At 41.9% G+C, this 16,697-nt stretch overlaps 1 long non-coding RNA gene across 1 annotated transcript; it reads left to right on the top strand.

Annotated features, from left to right (window-relative positions):
* Window positions 1–1,093: 1,093 nt before the first annotated feature.
* On the top strand, window positions 1,094–8,920 carry LOC138756383 (uncharacterized). The gene is made up of 3 exons (XR_011353035.1): window positions 1,094–1,165; window positions 2,843–2,933; window positions 8,700–8,920. It is a non-coding gene; the product is annotated as an uncharacterized lncRNA (long non-coding RNA).
* Window positions 8,921–16,697: the final 7,777 nt, after the last annotated feature.

Here is a 16,697-nt window from a genome sequence, read left to right as displayed (position 1 = left end):
GCAGTCTTCTTCAAAGGAGGTTGCTGCCCGCCAAACTGTGAGGCGCCAAGATGCACGGTTTGAGGCGATATCAGCCCACTGGCGGTGGTCAATGTGGCAGGCACCAAGAGATTTCTTTAGGCAGTCCTTGTACCTTTTCTTTGGTGCACTTCTGTCACGGTGGCCAGTGGAGAGCTCGCCATATAACACGATCTTGGGAAGGCGATGGTCCTCCATTCTGGAGACGTGACCCATCCAGCGCAGCTGGATCTTCAGCAGCGTGGACTCGATGCTGTCGACCTCTGCCATCTCGAGTACTTCGACGTTAGGGATGTAAGCGCTCCAATGGATGTTGAGGATGGAGCGGAGACAACGCTGGTGGAAGCGTTCTAGGAGCCGTAGGTGGTGCCGGTAGAGGACCCATGATTCGGAGCCGAACAGGAGTGTGGGTATGACAACGGCTCTGTATACGCTTATCTTTGTGAGGTTTTTCAGTTGGTTGTTTTTCCAGACTCTTTTGTGTAGTCTTCCAAAGGCGCTATTTGCCTTGGCGAGTCTGTTGTCTATCTCATTGTCGATCCTTGCATCTGATGAAATGGTGCAGCCGAGATAGGTAAACTGGTTGACCGTTTTGAGTTTTGTGTGCCCGATGGAGATGTGGGGGGGCTGGTAATCATGGTGGGGAGCTGGCTGATGGAGGACCTCAGTTTTCTTCAGGCTGACTTCCAGGCCAAACATTTTGGCAGTTTCCGCAAAGCAGGACGTCAAGCGCTGAAGAGCTGGCTCTGAATGGGCAACTAAAGCGGCATCGTCTGCAAAGAGTAGTTCACGGACAAGTTTCTCTTGTGTCTTGGTGTGAGCTTGCAGGCGCCTCAGATTGAAGAGACTGCCATCCGTGCGGTACCGGATGTAAACAGCGTCTTCATTGTTGGGGTCTTTCATGGCTTGGTTCAGCATCATGCTGAAGAACCAATGTATATTCACAATAAAATATAATTATTTTCTGTCTTCAAATGCAGGTGCAAATTTGATTAGCTTTTAGTGATTTGTGTGCAATACAAAATGCTGTATTTTTCCAATGTTTTTTTTTTAATTTCTAGCTGAATTTGTCATCAGTCTGGCTGAGAAAAACATTACTTTTGATACTTTTAAAGGAGCACTACTGAAGAATGGAGCTGAGTTTACAGTAAGTTCCATAAAGCATGATTATAATCTGTTATTTACAGCCTCAAGGGATTGGAGATGCTTCTTAAAATAATTTGACAAGAAAAAATTATTATTTTTTTGGGTTGACCTCAGTCAACAAAAGACCACTAGTCTTTTTGGAGTCATGAAGTATATTTTTTTTTGGATGGAAACATTATTGAAACTGAGTGCTTTTCAGAGAGAGTAAACAGTATTGATACTTCCACATTCTTTGCTGTCATTAAGAGATAGGTGAAAGGTAAAATTATTGCTTTCCAGCATGCATTTTCACTATTTTAGAAATTCTGTTTATAAAGGTACGAGGCGCAACTGATCTAAACTTGTTAGGAAACTATAGTTAAACTTAAGATATAAATATCAACCCCACTGAGTTCCTCCAAGTTGCTTGTTTTTCACTTAAAATACAAAACCTTAGCACAACGTATATTGATCAGCAGTTGACAGATCTTCTCTTTGGTTCTATGCTGTGCCAGTCTGGGACCAGTGGCTGAAGTGTATCAACAATGAAAATGGGCACTCAACCTCCAGCCTAGTTTGTCATTCAATGAGATGGATAAACCGTAAAGAAGAGAAAAAGAGCCCAACCCTCTGGCTCTGCATCAACTACCAAGCGTTAAGCGAAACAAGAAAGTCTACAGATGCTGTGATTCTAATAAATACTCAAAAGTGCAGGAGAAGTTCAGCAGGTTCCACGGCGTTCATAGGCAAAGATATCTAATCTTGGTCAAGGTACCTTGATGCAAGGCTCTGGTCCAAAACGTTGGCTATATAACTTTGCTTCCTAAGGACACTGTGGGACCTGCTGAGTTTCTCCAGCACTTTTGCATATGTACCATCAATATTAAGGCCATTTTATTCTTGCCACATTCGCATAAACCTCCTTATATCTTACTGCACGTCTGCAAAATGAGAAAATATCAGCCAACCAATCCACCAAAGCAAGTAGTAGAGATCCATCTGTTCACAGGGAACATGCAAACTCCACACAGACAGTACTGGAAGTCAGGACTGTGATGATAGAGTGCTAGTAATGTTCCTGACCACTAGAGGGAGTCAGACATGAGTTGTTGCAGCTCGGAATAGATTCAAAATTGATGCCTCCATGAGGTTGTGAGTACTAGCTAATAAAGTACAGTTCTTATAAAAGAGCCCAAGTTTCTTGATTACAATAAAATAAACATCACAAGGACTAAACTCCAGTGACCAGAGCTGTAAGGACCTCTAGCAAACATCCTGCATCTCAGCTCTCTGTCCACCTCATCCCCACACCTTGTATTCTCTCACTGCACAAACCTCTATCAACCTCAACCCTCCAGAACTAAGCATCTAAGTATAACTTTAAGAGGTAGTGAACTCTGAAAATTTACCACCTTGTTAAAATAAATCTCATCTACCTTTTTGCAAAAATAAAGCTGAATCAAAATTGCTGAAATTGCATAACGTATATGTCAGAGTCTGGGAAAACAATGTGGATAGTTTTGCAATACTTTGAAACTAAAATGATTGTTCATCAAATGTGACCTTATTAAATGCCACACCAACCTAAGAATTCAAACATGTTCAGCCATGATGAGTTTGATGACACACGCCTGTTGAAATTTTTTTTAAACATGCATTAATGCTTTTAGTGTGTTTCAGCAATTTGCTTTGCTCTCAGGTTTGATCTTCCTGGAATCCAGGCATTAAATTTTGTGCTGAGAAATTCTTTGGGTGGCGGGGGCATCGCATCATGAAGGACTGACCCTCAGGTACAACATGTTTTCTTTTACAATATTTTTAATGAAATTCCATTTCAAAAAAAAACTGAGTACATAAGAAAATATATTAAAAGTCAAAAAAATAAAAGAACTGCAAAATTCACTATTGCTATATATCATACTATTTCATCCTCAGCAGCCTGCATTCTTAATCAAACAAATTATATGAAATAATATTTTATTTGTGAAAAGAAAATCTAATCCCACTACCAAACCCAAGGAAAGAAAAAAAGAAAAAAAATTCCTGTCGCAATAATACATGACCTTATTAGCCAACACTTCTGCATTAAAACCAAATCAAAGATTTTGAAAGTAAAAAAGGGTCCCCAAAGGATTTGAAAATTTAAATTCAACTCGGATAATGAGCATTGAATCCTCTCTAAATTTAAGCATGTTGTAACGTCACATAGCTATTGAGCGTGAGTAGGCTTCCTTCTAAGCCATGCCATGAGAAATAAAAGACAATACATGCCATAAAGTTATGCCTCTCCCTCCAACAATATCAAACAAGGCAATTGAAGGATTAAGTTTAAAATCTATTTTTTTAAAAAGTACAGAACATGTGTGAAATACTTATTTCCAGTATTTCCCAAGACTTGGACATGTCCAAAATACACGAATTAATGAAGCACCTCCATGGTTGCATTTATCATAAAAACAATACATAAAAATTAGATTGTTTGATTTTGGACATCTGGGCCCTATGGACTACTTTAAATTGTAAGAGAGAATGGCGGGCACCTAAAGAAGTGGTATTAACCATTTTAAAAATTACATTCCAAATTTCTTCAGCTGTAGGTCCTGTTCCCAGGGTTTTTAAATTTTATCTAAAGGGACCCCCTCTTATTCCCAACAATCTGTTATAAATGTTAGATATTGAACCATTGGGAAAAAAGATTTCAAACTAAAAATTACATCTATTAAATTCTTATCAAAGCTCTTAGGAAATGTATCCAATTGAAATTGAAAAAATCTATAATCTGTAAATAATGGAAAAAAAAGTGTATTTGGTAAGCTATATTCAAGTGATAGTTGTTCAAAAAAAGCAAGACTTCCTTCAATAAGTTGATATTTAAAACAGTTAATGCCCAATCTATCCCATTCTTTAAAAGCAACATCAATCATGGAAGGTTTAAAGAAATAATTAGAAAAAATAGGACTAGATAGAGAAAATATCAATAACCAAAATATTTTCTAAACTGTATCCAGATCCTTAAATAATGTTTAACTACCATTAAGATAAGGGAAGTGAGGATCCAAGAAAAGAAATAATAGAAAATTTTGTAACAAAATTAGATGCCAAAGAGACCCATATTGGACAGTCTTCACGGTTAATATATGACCAAAACGTAAGATTTTGTATGATGACTGCCTAAAGTTTTGTAGGGCTAAACCACCATTCTTTTTAAAAATTTTTGAAGGTCGATTTTATTTAGGCAACGGTGTTTGTTCTTCCATATATAAGATAAGGTTGAGTCAAGGGAATTTGAAAAAACAGCAATGAACAGAGGCAAAGTCTGAAAAAAGTATATTAATTTAGGTAATATACTCATTTTAATAGAGTTGATTCGACCAACCAACCATAAAGGGCCAACCAGCGTGATAATGCTTCTCTCATGTATTTTATTAAATAGATAAAATCTTTATCAGACAGTAAGGTTGAATTAAAATGCCCACTATCTGTTTATTTGGGGAAGACCAGGGAAATATAAAAGATAGAATTGTCCGAAATGACAATGTTTTGACATTCACAAGATTGAATTAATGGGATTATTTGACTGTCAGTAAAAAAATAATCGACTTGCGAATATGAATGATGAACAAGAGAAAAAACAAAAACTCTCTATCCTCTGGATGAAAAAATGCCAGACATCAATAATACCACATTTTAGTAAGAAAAGATTGAATGAATAAGGCCTATCTATCCAAAATGGCTGGTTTAGAAGATGAGCCACCCAAAATGGGATCTAACCAGCAATTCAAGTCTCCTCCATAGCCCATGAGTAAAGGCTCAGATGTCAAGGATTTAAAAAAATGATCAAAGAATCCAGAGTCATCAACATTTAGAGCATAAATATTAGCAAACACTATCAATTTATTATATGATTTTCCTCTCTCGATAACAAAACAACTGTTTTTATCTGACACCTTATGTTGAACAAAGGAAATTGTAAAAATCAATATCCCTTGGATTTACCCTGAAATGAAGAATGAAAATGCACCCCATTCCACTGTCCAAAAAGACGCGTTGTCATTGCTACGTACATGTGTTTCTTGCAAATATATAAATGGGACCTTAATTTTTTTTTTAACATAAGCAAAAATCTTTAGTTTCACAGGGTGATTTAACGCTTTAACATTAAAACTAAGTAAATTTATAATTTGATCCATTTTAACTATTTTTTAAAAGTAAGAAGGTAGCAAATAAGGAACCTATTCCAATTATAATGAACCGGCATTGAAAATAAGATAACCAAAAACAGGTGTGGCTTTGCAAAGCCAAAACAGCTTCCAAAGAAATGTTAACACCACGCCTTCACCCTCCTCCCAAAGCCAGAAAATTGACCATTAGACTGATGGCAAGCTACTAATTAATTTGCCCATCACAAAATCTGGTGCTGATAAGACTCCAATATTATAATGAATCCTTGAATGTGTTCCAGATAAGACAAAACACAGCAACTACAGCTAATGCCAAGGATAGAAACAAAGATAATCAGTTTCCTCACAATATTAATAATGCACTTAAAGTAAAGAATACACAAATATTAATTTAAATCATTAAATCAGAATGATAAAGCTTAATATTTTATGCAAAGTGACTAAACAAAATAAAATGCCAAAAAAAACTAATCAGATGTGTTATGTAGGACTAGATATTCATATCCCTTATTTCACTCCTGAGGGTTGCTGCCTAGACTCTGCAGGGTAGTCAACTGAGTGGTGGCATCTTCTGGATTATCAAGTGGATGCCCTCCTTCCTCAGTGTTTCCTTAATAGACCCATGACACCTCCGGAGGGTTCAGCAGTGAATCCCGGCATCCTGGGCTCATCCCTTAGATGCCATTCACTCACTTGGGGGCCCAGATAGAATCTTTTCTCCTCATCCAGCAGCTCTGGAGAGATCCTTATCTGCTTGTCGGTGTATCTTTTCTCACACTCCCAACTCCTGGAGTAGCCTTGATGTCGATGTGGCTACAAATCCTCTGCAGCCTACTTCAACCAGTCGGACCCTTGCCCTCCAGCCAAGTTGCTGCACATCAGCTGCAAGCTCAGGGTACCTCAATTTCTTGTGCTCATCGCCCTCCTCCACTGCATCCTCCCAGGGCACTGTAAGCTTGATGATGTAAATGAAATGGAGTGAGGCCAACCACAGCACAAAGTCTGGTCTGAGAATTGTTTCCATGATTTCATTGGGAAACAAAGCCTCTGGCCTAAGTCTGCCGCCATTTTACAATCACGTGCCCCACCTTGCCACCTGGAGTCTGATCTTGATGTGGCAATTCCGGCTTGACTCTCACCTTCCCTGATAAATGCTGTTAACGACCAGCGGGACAAAGGGGGAGGTAGACCGTTGACACTAGTCCACCGATTTTTCCAGCACTGCTGCAAGACACCTGGTTGTGGCGCCAGGCGTATCTGTCTTGATGCTCACCAAAATATGTTTTTGTGTGGCTGAAGTCAGGTAGAGGGAGCATGCAGTGTTATGAGCTCAGTGAACCCTATATACCAGCAGCAATAGAAATACACCAAAGCAATAGTTCCTTAAACAAAATTAGTTTAATTCTCTGAGTATAGAACAACAAGATCAACACTGATCAACACTAAGTTATTTACACAATTCCTCCCTCCCCCAACCTAATCTTAGCTCAAGTGTGTATAATGTGTTTTCAAGAAAGTCCTTTTTAGGGGCCAATCTAACACTGTCCACGTTTCCAAGGCTACAGTTTCCAGTAATCTTCAATCCTGTTACAGAATCAAACAGTCATTAAATTCAAGCAAACGTCAGTGCTTCACTTCGAATACCAGGCAGGAAAGTTGTGGAGGGTTACAGAGAGATGGTTGTTGCTTGTTGGACACCCCATACAAGAGTGTCTTCCAGGAGAAACTTGTCTTCTTTCCAGGTTGTTCTCACAGTGTTCTTCTCCTCTTCGCCACACTGGGAAGACTAGCTGCCACTCCTGATTTCCACAGAGAGTACACTCCGGCTACCATATCAGAACTCTGCCCAGTCTTGAAAAAGAGGGAGCCTTTTCAGCAGGCTCCTCTTCTGTCCAGCCTTTTCTCAAGCTGCTTTCAGGTGGAATTGCCTGGAGAATGCGGCACCGGGGTGGCTGTGGGTGTCTTCGAAGGGACGTTCAGGTGGCAGCGCTAAAGGCGATGTTCTGCCTCCTGAAAGATCCGAAGTGGGGAGAGAGGCCGCGGAGAAAACGCCGGCTCCTGAGTCTGAGCAGGGGCAGCTGTCTGACAGCTCACCTCCCCGCTGCCTGACAGCCCCCCAGCACAGGACTACGGGGCTGGAACAGCCGGCCCCGTAGTCCTGTGCCAGCCACTCCAGCCCCATAGTCCCACACCAGGGGACTGTCAGGCAGCGGGAAGGGTAGGTTTCGGCAGTGGGGAGGGTAGGTGTCACCAGCGGGGAGGGTGGCTGTCAGTGGGTCTCCAATTGACTGTCAACAGTCCACCTGCTGCTAGGCACCTGAAAGCTGCTAGCTGCTTTGCCTTTTTGCTTTCAGGTACCTAGGGGGAGCGCTCTGAGCTAGAGAATATACCTCCACTTTCAGGTGGCCACCTGACAGCTGCATTCGAGTATTTTAGGCAGCTTTACCTTCAAGTATTCTGGCCACCCGAAAGCACCTATGAATAGCCACTTTAAGGTGGCCACAATACCCGACTGTAAAGCCGCCTATTGTACTCCTATGCAGCTGTCGGGTGGCCACCTGAATGTGGAGAACCCAGCCAGGAGGTTTATCTACCTAACCCTTCTCCTGTTGGTATAATATCCTGCTCCAAGAATCCCCCGTTGCACCAGAAAGCAGCACCAGGCAAAGCTGTTGTTAGATGGGATTGGCACCATCCTCAGAATCAAATTACTGATAAATATGTATTTTAGCTCTATTTATTATTATTATTCCTTTTGGGTGTAGATTAGAAGGGGGAGGTTGAGAGGGAGGGAATGGGAGGGAGGAGTGGGATATATAGGGAGAAAAATTTGTATTACTGTCATACTTTATTCCACATCTGTACTTTAATTTTTGTTCAATAAATAGTTATTAAAAAAAGGAATGTTACCCTAGAGTAAATATTCGTCCACAGTGAAAGTAATTACTAACTTTGAATTTTAAATTTGAATTTGAAGGTCTAAAAATATCACTCTCCATCATGTATTCCACCTCCTTATCCATTATTCTACTTTTTTCAATGTTAATTCGATAGGGGTGTAGTTTTATAGGATTTGTTTATCCCACATCCACATTATGAGAAAGTATTGACATCCTTTTTGGGACATCAGGAAACAAATCGGCATATTTCAAAAGCAAATGTTTCCACTGCCTTTGTTCTTGTGGCATAAGATGGCATAACTTTTCGTCTAGGTTTTCCAAAATGTTTGAGTTAGATAGACGCACATGAACTATGGTCTCTTTAAGGTAACCCTCACAAGATGTTGTTTGACAATCTTATGATCCATAACTTCCACAATCCTGTCACAAGCCAACACCTCTGATTCAACCTGTTCTGCACTCCTATTTTTCTAAGGGCCCTTTTAGGTGGACCCTCCACCTTGAGGGCGGCGGCAGGAGTGGATCTTAACCTGCAAACTCACCTAAAAGGCTGCTGCAGCGTTGCCTGCTCCACCTGAAAGGGCCTATTCAACCAGAAGCGCCTTGGAGCTGGTCGACTGGAGCCGTAGCTCCACCTGCTGACGTGACGTCAATTGAAGCACATCGAAGCAGAAGAGCGCAGGATAATGGTGGACCCGGAGCAGGCAAGAGAAATACTTATTATGTTATCAGCCTGTGCCAGTGTTCAGGCTGAGATACGCCAAATCCTTGGTCAGGCCATTAATGTTATTGAAGCTCTTCTCACCTCCTTGAGATCTGAAAATCGTATAATTGAGATCAGGAAATGGTTCCTGCAGAGGTTGTGGAGAATAAGGCAGCAATTAGAGGTGGAAAGGCGTGCAGAGCATAGGCGCCGCAGATGAAGTCGAATGCTGCTTGTCAGCCAATTAGCTGTGATAGCAAATCGGTCTCTCTGGAGGATAAACAGGTCCCAGGGGGCTGAGTTTTGGAGTAATGTCCTCACCAAATTTGTGGCCCTCTGCTGGTATGCCACCCCGTGTGAGTATCGATCTATCAGTAGCATCTTTGGTATAGATGTCAGCATGGTGTGCATGGTGGTGCGGCAGGTGACTGGAGCATTTCATCTCCCTGCAAAGTGTAACATGTTTCCGGTAGACAATTGCAGAAAGGAGCTACCCAATGTGTGTTGGTGCATTGATGGGTCACATATTCCCATTATTGCCCCCCTTGTGGACGTTGCTGTCTACTACAATTGCAAAAGGTGGCACTTAGTTGTTCTGCAAGCAGTTGTTGACCACAATATTTATCAGTAAGTTTAAGCCATGGGTGTTTGTCACCTCACTTTACACTCTGTTTTCCATGTTACAGCTTCACAGGTGTGGTTGTGGGTTGGCATGCCTGCATGCACAATGCACGAGTGCTTGCCAACTCTCCCCTGTACAGAAAGGCAGAGGACCAGGCCGGATACTCTTCTCACATGGTGAGTGTGCACCCTTCAAAGCTCCTTGTGCTGACGTTGTTCACGCTTCTAATGTCAATGGGCAGGTTGGTGAACTAACTACATATCTGCATTGTTGTGACCACACATGTCCCAAGATGTCAAAGGAGTGGAAGACCCAGCACATCTTGTGGCTGATGTGGTGTACACCCTCAGAACGCAGCACCGAGTTCTGGATCCAGACTGGTGAAGATTTAACAAAGCGCTGAGTTCTGCAAAGATTGTGGTGGAACATGCCTTTGGTCGTCTAAAAGGCCGCTGGAGGTGCCTGTCCAAGCATCTTGACATATCTACTGCTTTTGTTCCAGATATTGTGTTTGCCTGCTGTGCACTGCACAATATATGTGAACTTAACAAGGATGAGTTCCTGTCAGAGTGGACATTAGTTGAAGCAGATCCCCCTGCACCCAATAGCCAAGATTGTAATGAACAGCAAGCCCATGGACATCAGGCCATCTGTTCTGTGATATGTCCATCCTGTAAGGGGGGGGGAAATCTCAGTGGTTGCCACTGACACTGGGGTATGTTCCTCCCTCCAATCAAACCCACAACCACCACCTGCTCCCACCTCCCCCCCCCACCCCCCCCCTCCCCCCCCCCACAACCACAGCCTGCTGCCTGGCATCTTATCTGCTGTTGAAATCCCGTGAAGGAAACAATGTGATAGAAATAAAACACGAGACTTCTCGGCCTGTTGGAACTTTAATAAAAATTGGTTTCCGTGGCATTTGTTTGGTTTCATAAATATTTGAAGTAGATAATATTGCAACATAACAATTCAACCCATTCCACTAACTAGCTGTGAACCATTGAACGGACAAAACACAGTGCAAATCCATTCAACGCAAAAAAAACACATCGCTAATTCACTGAAGGGATGCAAACAGAGTTTACAAAACTAACACCTCAACCCTGCCCACAATATCACACTGCTAAGTGCATTAATCCTTTAAATAGTGTACAGCACATTGCCTGCTGTGCACTGCACAATATATGTGAACTTAACAAGGATGAGTTCCTGTCAGAGTGGACATTGGTTGAAGCAGATCCCCCTGCACCCAATAGCCAAGATTGTAATGAACAGCAGGCCCATGGACATCAGGCCATCTGTTCTGTGATATGTCCATCCTGTAAGGGGGGGGGAAATCTCAGGGGTTGCAACTGACACTGGGGTATGTTCCTCCCTCCAATCAAACCCACAACCACCACCTGCTCCCACCTGTCACAAGCCAACACCTCTGATTCAACCTGTTCTGCACTGCTATTTTTCTAAGGGCCCTTTTAGGTGGACCCTCCACCTTGAGGGCGGCGGCAGGAGTGGATCTTAACCTGCAAACTCACCTAAAAGGCTGCTGCAGCCTTTCAGTGTTTCAGTGTTTCATTCCAACAATGGCGCACATTAACAACAATATGGCGAGTGAGTGAGCAGCATTAACATTACTCCCTCCTGCAGTTACGCCGGACACACACATCATTCCAGCATTGAGAGGAATGAGGTGGAAGGTGGGAAAACCAGTAAATCACCCCGCCATCTCACTCCTCTCCATGTGGCCACTACCGTGATATGCCGGTGTGGAATTAAATGACAGGCTGATGGGAGGGGGTTGGTACATGGGATGAGAGGAACCATAGGGCTGTGGGTACAGGATCTGGCGAGTCTCCATTCGCGTGACCAATCTTTGGAAAATGGAGGACTGACTGTCCATTGCAGCACTGAGTTGATGACAATCCAGTCATCGGCTGCACCTCCTTGTCCACTTCCGACCAGCGTACTGCATCCTCCTCCTCCTTCAGATCGGCAAGCATCGCTCTCTCCTGCTCCAGCGTCATCTCTGTACGCAGGCGATCCCTCTCTCCATCCTCCTTGTCAAGTGCCGTCATCATGCTCTCCAACTCCTTCGAGAGAAGCTGAGCCTTGTGTTTTGAACAGGATACTGTGGGTCATATCAGGAAAAGGGCATCAATATTGGAATGACATGCTTTTCGACACATAAATCAATGATACTCTACCTGTTTTCTTTGGTGATAGTCCCGCCTCACCACTTCAATGGACAGTGAGTTCTGTGTTGTCTTTTTTGGGGACGACCATATCTGTGCCAGTGGAATTATCTGTGGTGACCTGCCCCTCCTTAGCCTGCATGTCTCTCCCATCAGCACTACTGGTTGTGGCCTGAGATGCCTCAGGGTTGGGCACTGGGGAATCAGGGCTCTCTAGAGCACTGACTACACTCAAGGGTGTTGCTGAGCAGTTAGTTCCACAGATACTGTGGCATTGCTCGAAGTACTGCCACTCCGCCTGTTGTGATTCAGCACTGAGTGGAACTTTTTCCTCAAGCTCTTTAGCCTGGTCACTACCTGGGCTTTATTACGGATGTGACCATGTGCTGAAAGTGCACTAGCAAGTAGTTCAAATGTAGGACCATCCCTCACTGTCCCCGTGAGCTCCATTTCCTGGGCTTCTAGGTGTGGTCAAGAAGCAGTCAGATCTCTGCATCTCCCCAATTTGAACCCATAATGTCACTGATAATGTAAGCCTCAAATCTACTGCAAAATGAGACTGTACCTGTTATGTCCTACGTGCACACTGCCGGGTGTTTCAAAATTCTCACTAATGCATCTCATCCTGACAATGTCACTGCAAAGTCATCAGCCCGCCCCTAAGCAGCCGCTTACAGCCTGGCTGCATTCAGGTGCGTTGGGGAGCTCGGCTCTCCACCAATTATCCCTCTCGGAGGAGGATTGGCATCGGCACCTCGGAGGCACTTTCAGGTGACTACTCCCTTAGCTGCATGGGCGGAGAATATGCGGTTTTACAATGGGGTGTTCAGGCCACCTGAAAGGGCCTTAAGGCTTCAACATATTGATATGACAAACCTGAGTTTTATACCTACGATCTGGAGTGTTCATCAAATAGTCAACATCACTTAGTTTTTATTTAACTTCATACAGACCAGAAAATCTTGCTCTAAGAGGGTTGTCTGATGTGTGTTGGAAACAAAATTAACACTTTACTTCCTGGCTTAAAATTCCTAACCTGAGACATTCTGTCAAACAATCGCTTAATTTTTCCCTGAGCCATTTTTAAATTCTCTTGAGCCAAAGTCCAAACTTTTTCCGACTGATCTTTAAATTTAGAAACATAATCCAGCAAATCCAACTGCACATCCTCATGAACCCACTGTTCTTTTAACAACCTTAAAGGTCCTCTCACTTGATGTTCAAGCACAATTTCAAAAGGGTAAAAACCTAATGATTCCTGCACAGACTCTCTCACTGCAAATAATAAATAAATACCCTCATCCCAACCTTTCCCATTCTCCAGACAATAAATCCTCATCGTATTTCTGAAAGAATGAAATCTTTCCAAAACTCCCTAAATTTCAGGATGGTATGCAGATGAAGTGATATATTTAATTTCTAGCTCAGACACCAACTGCTGAAACAATCCAGACATGAAATTGCTTTCTTGATCACTTTGGATCTCTTTAGGTAACTCAAAAAGTGTGAAATATTTTTGAAAAACCTTTAATGCTGTTTTTGCTTTGGATACTCCTCAATGGTATAGCTTCTGGAAATCTTGACACCGCACACATATTTGTTAACAAGTATTAATTTCCAGCTCTAGTTTTAGGCAAGGGACCCACACAATCCAGGACAACTCTAGTGAAAGGTTCCCCCACCACAGGAATAGGTTGCAAAGGAGCTACTGGAAGACCTTGGTTAGATTTCGCCACAACCTGACAAACATGACATGTCCAGCAAAAATTTACATCCCTTCTCAAGCCAGGCCAGAAAAAGTGTTTCAAAATTTTATTCATCGTCTTCTTCACACCTAAACGACCTCCCAAGGGTGTACTATGTGCCAAATTTATAATGTCATTCTGATAGACTTTAGGAATGACCACCTGATGAACCACTACCCATTCCTCATCTGCAACCACATCACACGGTCTCATTAACAGTTCACCCTTCCAGTAATATCCACAGGGCAATTCCTTACTTTCCTCCTCCTTCACAGCCCTATTCCTCAAGTCAGCAAGATCCATGTGGTGATATATAATTACACCACTAGGACCAGGGGTCATCCCGGTGACCTTGTATATAAAGCAGTCCAGAGCTACAGTCTAGCCTTCCGGGTTCGTCTTGCAGAGAGACAAGACCTCTTAGTGTACATATTAGTTTATTAAAGCTGTCTTATACTCGCACTGCTGGTGTGGTTATTGTCAGTACAATCCACATCTATCTTTTGCTGCTCAATTAAATCTTTCCTTAACAAAGACAAGTCTTGACTATCAAATTTAACCTGTTCTTTCTGTTTCTATTCTGAAGCACTGGGCAAGTCTCTATCAACTGGATCTTCCATTGCTTTCATCTTCTTAGACAAAGACCTTGGTACAGCACATGCAGGGTATATTTCACAATCTTCATCAACCTCATCTTTACTTGGATTATTTGTTAATCTCAAGATTGACCCAATTTTATCTTCTACTGAGTCATTTCCTCATAAGAATGAGATTCCTCACATGGGCAACTTTGAAATAACTCCCACTACAATCGATCCTTTAATTCTGAATTCAATGGTATTTTGTGTAGGGCAATTGATTCTATCTCTCCTCCAATACTTCTAATCAAAGTTGTCTCTCCTGTGTCAGTCTTGTGATCAAAGGTTAAGACATTCTCCAAAAAAGTGATTGAGTAGCCCCCATGTCTCTGAGAATTTTAATAGGCCCCTATGAAGCTCCATCATTCTCAGAAATCAAGCCCTCTGACACAAGAGGTCTGAATACATTCATAACCTCCTTAGCAGGTATAAAACCTTTGTTCTCATTACATTCAACTGTCTGAATACAAGCTTCTGGAAATACCTCTCTTTCTTTCTTCCTTCATAATAACAAACAGTTTAACCAAACATGACCAGGTTTCTTACAGAAATAACAAGCAAAACCTGAAATTCTGTCCTTTTCTGAATTACGCTTACCCTCATCTGGCTTCTTGATTTTCTCCCCAGGATTAATTTTGTTTACTGGGCTGTTCAACCTTAAACTTCTGAAAAGGCTTATTAGACTGGAATTTGTTTTTGTGAGTCAATGAATCTGCTAAACGAGCACTCTGTTGCCATGTAGCTACATCTTTTTCAACCAGATATAATTTGATCTCATTAGGCACACTCCTTTTAGTTTCTTCAATTAAAATCAATTCTCTCAATCTATTGAAATCATTGTTTATATCTTTTGAGGCGCACCAACAGTCAAAACATACAGATTTTTCAAGTGCAAAATCCATATAAAATTAGTTTCATGCTTTTCCCAAACTCCTAAACTTTTATCTATATGCTTCTGGAACTAACTCATAAGCCTTTATGTTGTCTTTTTAATAGTGTCATAACTCTGCAACTTGATCTGCATTCAAACTAAAATCTGGCAGTTGTGCTTTTCCCTTCAATACACTTTGAAGCTCGAGAGGCCGTATTCCTTTCGGCCATTTTGAGCTCTGAGCAACCTTTTCAAAAGCTGAAAATATGTATCAATATCCCTCTCATCAAAAGGAGGAACTAAATGAACCTCCCTACTGGCCAAAAACTTATCTGCGGAAGATGGAGATTCGGTTTTATTCTCTCCCTGCACCCCAAATCTTATTTTCTCTCTGTGGTGATACCAGTCTACTGCAGGGGGCGATCTCCATACCTGCAGGAAGACCACCTAAGGGCTTTCATCACCCGGCCAGCTGTCAATCAACCAACCTGAAAATAGACCCAAACCAGTCACACGGAGCAACCAAAGCATGAACTTGTGTTCAGACTTTTATCTGACTAAATCGTGTTGTACAGTCTTTTGAGCTTTGTGCTTGCTTGCTGTTACCTCAGTGCAACACCCTCTAATTCAAACATCCTAATTCTTTCCAGCTCCAATTTTTTTTAATTGCAATTGCAGTTCAAAAGAGCTACCCAACAAGAAAATTTTCTGAGCATTCCTTTTCAAATATTTCTTTGTTTATATAATGTTTTGCAATAATTCTCTGTATTTCAATTTTCTTCATACAAGTTTTGACGTCATCAAGTTTTAATTCCCTAGCAATGAATATCAAATCTTGTTTTCTCATTTTCTGCAGGTCAGCAAAAGGTAGTTGCTCATAAAGTCATCAATATCCATCGCTGCTGTTTCACCTTACAAGCTTGTTAAAACAGTTTAACAATACATCACAAAACTCTGAAAGTTTACGATCCTAAAACTGCAAATAGTTTAGAATGATTCAAAATTGGATGAATCCCCACAATGTTACGAGTTCAGTGAACCCCGTGTACCAGTAACAACAGAAATACACCAAAGCAATGAATGGTTCCCTTAAACAAAATTAGTTTAATTCTCTGAGTATAGAACAACATGATCAACACTTAACTTATCAACACTGTTATTTACACAATCCCTCTCTTCCCCCCCCCCCCACCCCCCACAACCAAATCTAAGCTCAAGTGTGTGTAATGTGTTTTCAAAAAAGTCCTTTTCACTGGCCAATCTTCCACTGTCCACGTTTCCAAAGGGACAGTTTCCAGTAATCTTCACTCCTGTGCACAGAATCAAACAGTCATTACAGTCAAGCAAACTTCAAGGCTTTACTTCGAATTACAAGGTAGGAAAGTTGTGGAGGGTTACATAGAGATAGGTGTTGCTTGTTGGACACCCCAAACAGAGTGTCTTCCAGAAGAAATTTGTCTTCTTTCCTGGTTCTTCGCACAGAGTTCTTCTCTTTGACACACCAGGAAGACGAGCTGCCACTCCTGATTTCCACAGGGAGTACACTCTGGCTACCATATTAGAACTCTGTCCAGTCTTGAAAAAGAGGGAGCCTTTTCAGCCTTTTCTCAGACTCCCTCCTCCAAACTGCCTTTGCTCTCGTTCTCTGCCCCTCCCCTCCTGATGTTCCAGGCACTGTTTTTTTTGGTTTCCCTTTGCAAAT

Source organism: Narcine bancroftii, chromosome 3 (assembly GCF_036971445.1).
Source record: "Narcine bancroftii isolate sNarBan1 chromosome 3, sNarBan1.hap1, whole genome shotgun sequence".
Taxonomy (NCBI): Eukaryota; Metazoa; Chordata; class Chondrichthyes; order Torpediniformes; family Narcinidae; genus Narcine; species Narcine bancroftii.
Note: the sequence above shows the minus strand (reverse complement) of the source record. Positions and strands in the feature narration are given on the sequence as shown.